The sequence below is a fragment of the Oryzias melastigma genome, linkage group LG3 (assembly GCF_002922805.2).
Source record: "Oryzias melastigma strain HK-1 linkage group LG3, ASM292280v2, whole genome shotgun sequence".
NCBI lineage: Eukaryota > Metazoa > Chordata > Actinopteri > Beloniformes > Adrianichthyidae > Oryzias > Oryzias melastigma.
Window position 1 is genome coordinate 5,415,564 of NC_050514.1, and position 5,104 is coordinate 5,420,667.

The window sequence follows — 5,104 nt, forward strand, 5'->3', positions numbered from 1 at the left end:
ATGGACGTCAGAGGACTTGGCTTTAAGGTTACAGGTCAGCTGACTGATGAGGTTGTAACGGTGTAGAATGAGCACCAGCATGTTCAGCAACCTTAATTACACGTCTCTGCTGCTCAAAACCCACAAGGTATCAATGTGAAGTACAAAAGTGTGTCTGAAACTGGAGGTCTGTAGGATCACACGCGTGTCCAAGCAAAAGTAGAAGAAGATAAAAATACGAGTAAGAAGTCATGTTAGTATGGAGAAAAAAAACTAGAGTTGTCTTTAATGTTTTTCACTCAAAGCAAACGACAGATTTCACAGGTTACGACCATAAAACGCTAAAAGAAAACAAACCTTTTATTGGTACAACGAAGAGAAAACTAGCAAGCAGGAGCCTGCAACTTCCAACAGTTAAACATCCATATGAGCACATAGGCAATGCATGAATCCCCCTGTATGTTCTGAGAACTTTGAGCCAGCTGATGACAAACTCTGCCAGCTAGGATTCAAACCAAAACAAGAGAATCCAGATGGGAGATTTTCCCAACAGAATAAAAGCTGTTATTGTCATATTTATGCTTTGGTACCTGAATTTTGGCAATAGTGTAATCACTGGAGGCACAACAGTCAAGTGACATTTGAGACTGTAATCCTTGATCAAAAATTGCAGTTTCTTTCGAGCACTGACTTTTTTTTTCCTCTGCAGTGTTTACATAATCCTCCATAAATCACTCAAATGCACCACTTATACACTCCAGGTTATCATCAAAGTTTGTTCTGTAGAGTTCAAACACGCCTGAAGTTGAGCCATAAGTACCGTTTCCGTCAATAAAATGAAGCCATTAATTGATCAACAACAGGCGTCTTGTTGCTGGTATTTCAGGTTCAACAAAATCAGTTACATAGACGTCCAAGTCAGCGCGGCCCCAGAGGAACGGGAACAAGCCCATGCTGGAATCATGTCATTAAAAATGACTGAAGGCCTCTCAGTGTGCATATAGCCCCAAGTATCTGACAGGTCATTCTGAACCCACCGTCTCTGCATTCCTTCAGCTGAGCAACAACAGGTGACAAAACTCCTGCAGAAATAAAAACACGGCAGGAAGTCCACTTTGAGCTTACTAAACCATCAGGCGAGATTTGCTGCTGTGCTTGAAGTGGAGGCCTGCAGAGAACGTGGGGAGAACGTTGGTAATATAAGCTGGGTACACCGCAAACCTCAGGAGATGACGTCAGGGAGGATAAAACAAAAGTTTGTCCATGCAATAACTAAATCTGCTTGGAAATCATGTATGCCTTCAATTAATTGACTTTATCAGAATATTTTAGGCAATTAGCAAATGCTAAAACAGCTCAACCTCCAAAACTGGAAGTCCTCGAATAGAACCGGAAATACAGCCGCATTGCTTGGAAACTTCATTTTAACTAGCGATCATAACAGTTACGGTGTCTCCCATTTTAAGTTTTAATAAAGTTTTTTCATACAATTTTGGTTTTGGGTATGTTGCATCATTTCTTCTTCTAGACAATGATGTCTTCTTGTTAACAGGCTGGTCCTTCACAAACAGCTTAAAAACTCACAATGCCCAATGCAAAGTCAATGTCTTAACCTAATGCCCAAAAATGAAAGAGGTAAAGCTGTGTCCCACAGGGATCATAATCAGGTTTCTAATTTAAACTAATTCTACAACACATTCTCATCCCCAAGTCGTCACATACTGATGTTTGGTTAAGGCCCCTTCCACGTCACTTTTTGACCTTTTGTGTCCCCAACTTGTCGTTTTTGGAAGCACAGCTTGCTTGTAAAATCAAGGGTCCGCAACCTTCAGGACGCGGTACTAGATGCAGTACAGGATGTGCACTGGTCCTTGGGACGTGTCCAGTACTGGTACCCTAACCCAGTACTGGTGTCCTAACCTTAACCCGCTACGCGTCACAGTACTGTACCGGTTCTGGCTCGCGGCCTGGAGGTTGGGGACCCGTGATTTAATCGGAACAGCACGTCAAAAAGTGACGAGTTGGGGACACCCTAAAGCGTCAAAAAGTGACTCGGAGGGGTCCTTTATATGTGACGAGTTGAGGATGAAAATGTGTTGAGTTCTACAGTAAAACTAAAATGATGTTGCAAACATTTAACTAAAAGCAATGAACAATTTTACATTATCATGCTGCCTGAGCCTGAAATTAACAGACTTTTCACCAGTTTGTAAACGCAGCATACTCCTATCCCTCAAACAATGTTTTGATTGATGCTTTTTTTTCCATTTTTCAATTATTCAGACTAAAGTAAACGAGCCGTTTGAAAAGCAAGTTTCTGTTCGTCAGGAACAGTGGGAGTGATCGCCGGCCCTCCTCTGTTGTTACGATCCTCAAACAATGACAGAGACCTAACCAGACAGGAAACAGAGTACAGGAAACGTCAGGAAAGTCATCACACTGCCATTTTTAGAGATTCCCTTTGGCAAAGTATGCTTTGTAAAATCGCACTGAGTTTGGTTAGAAGCAGAAAAATGATCTTTCACCATCATGTCAAAGATGTAAGTTCAAAATTTCATGACTTTACCACATAAACTATCGATACTTGAGTTAATCTGAACACTTGTTTGCTTGAAATGTGCAGACAAAAGGCCTCCACACAATGTCAACACTTCTTTGTAAACTCAATGAAACTCATAAATCTTCCGACACTTGTTCTAATCGGACAAATGCTCCCGGTTACCCTGATTGGCAGGTTACTGTTGGCAACAGGAAACACATACTCACTATATTCCAGGTAAGGAACATATTTTGCATATCATTCTGAATTATGCATCAACATGTGTTGCAGTGAGGGGAATACTCCACTTTTAAAGTTCACCAACAACACACTTGTGCCGCCATTACACATTATTTTAGGTTAAATACTCTTATTTTGATGAAATGGTTATTTAGTGAAGAAAAAAAACAGGAAATTTACTGATATTACTTGATCTTTTTGGTCATTCATCAAGTTTGATTCCCCACCGATTGTTCTGATCAGCAGGAGAGTTTGAATAAAAGTTTCATTTGAGAAAATCAGAATCTTGTTAACTAAAGGAGTCAAAAACCATCCGAAAATACGATGAGTGCTAACCTGCATTTTTAAAAGTGTATTATTACAAATTAAAGCTTTTTACAAGCTTGGATATTTAGTATAAAAGAGACCTTTGGATATATTTTGGCACTGTTTAGTAAAAATAAGACTAATTCTTGCAAGAATTAAGTAAAATCGTTTCCATTCAGAAGTTCATTTTTGACTCAGTCAGAAAATAAATGTGAATATTAGTTTAGTCAAAAAGTTTCAGATTGTTTGCTGTACTCACACTTAACCGCACATGTTTCCAGGGTGTTCCCATCTTCTGAAAGTTTTGGGAGAACCCTTAGCTTTAGGAGGGAGGGGTGTGTTTGGAAAAAGTATGTATGCACTGATAAAGACGTGTCTAAGCTGTAAAACACTTTTTTTTAACATTTCTTTGCTTTTATTTTGAGCTAGTTTTTAATTGACACTTTTTCTAAAGATTGAATAGTTTTGTCCTGTGCTGTTCTCTCTGGATGTTTTGGTTTGGATAAACTAGGTTATGTGATTAAAGCATTTCCTTTTTCTGTCAATGTGATTTCATTGTTTTTAGGATCTAAAAACCATTTACTGCACATGTACTTAACTCTAGTTTATAGGTTTACAGTCAAATCACAGTTTGGCATTTGCTCATTTATTCCTTAGTAAACGGCAAATGAGAATCATTTCTTTTTTAAACCGTAAAAGGGAAAATCATTTTCCAATATTTACCTAATATAACTTATGCTTCCGTTTAACCAATAACACAAGTTTATGGCCGTGTGTTAAAAAGTGAACTAAAATAATGATACAAAGCTTCGCTCTCGCATTGACCTCACATTGATGTTATATTATTTTAACAGAGTGGAAAAATATTTTCCCCTTTGGTCTCCATCCTAGCTCTGGAAATAACAATATAACTGGTCACAGTACGGTCGGAAAATGTCCCCACCCAGCAATAAGGCGGCCCCTAAACAGAAGACAGATCATCAACAACTGAAAAGTTCCTAAGTTCCCAGGAAATTCCTGTTGGGAATCTATAAAGATGATGATACAGGAGAATTCATTACAGAAGAATTTACCAATGTACTAATAATCAGACCCAACTGCAGCCACTAAATACGGAAAAAGAGTGGTGGTAAAGTACCTCTGCATTCAAAGTATCCTCCAGGTGGACTCCGTTATATTATTACATTTATGAACTATAAATGACAAAACCAAAGATCCATCCCTCATGGGAGAGGCTGACACACGGGTAAGTCTACAACCATCTGCACAACTGCCAAGTATAACTGCGGAAAACCAAGAATAGTGTTTTTTCTATCAAAAAAAAAAAGTATTTTCCAGATCTTTAGAATCCACAGTGGGCTGCACGGTGGCGCAGTGGTTAGCGCTCTCGCCTCACAACGAGAAGGCCCCGGTTCAAATCCCGGCTGGGACCTTTCTGTGTGGAGTTTGCATGTTCTCCCCGTGCATGCGTGGGTTTTCACCGGGGACTCCGGCTTCCTCTCACCGTCCAAAAACATGCTTCATAGGTTAATTGGTGACTCTAAATTGTCCCTAGGTGTGAATGTGAGAGTGGATGGGTGTGTGATTGAGGCCCTGAGACAGACTGGCGACCTGTCCAGGGTGTACCCCGCCTTCGCCCATCAGCAGCAGGGATAGGCTCCGGCACCCCCGCGACCCCGAAAGGGACAAAGCGGTCAAGAAGATGGATGGATGGATGGATGGATAGAATCCACAGTGTCTCAGTACTGGCCAATGACTGTATAAGAGAACTGGAGTGAGTGAGTGTAACGTCACCCATAGAAAATGCTTTCATTCCAGCTCTAAAATGAAGCCAATTCAGTCGCCATTTTTCTGCGATATGGACGTCTCCATGTTGGAACCAAACAGCTGCTTTACTCAGTAAATTGAATCCATGACAGAAACTTTGAAGTGGGAACTTTTTACATCCTGAAAGGAACACTGTTGATAAAGCCTCCAAAAATAACATAAGTAATGCTAAGATAATTCATTATAGATTTATACAATCCATGGAATAAATTG

General features: G+C 40.0%; 1 protein-coding gene across 8 annotated transcripts in view; it reads right to left on the bottom strand.

The window, feature by feature from the left end:
• The window catches only part of myo9aa (myosin IXAa), a 105,248-nt gene that overhangs the window by 91,657 nt on the left and 8,487 nt on the right, over window positions 1-5,104 (bottom strand). The gene's annotated exons all lie outside the window — the stretch shown is intronic.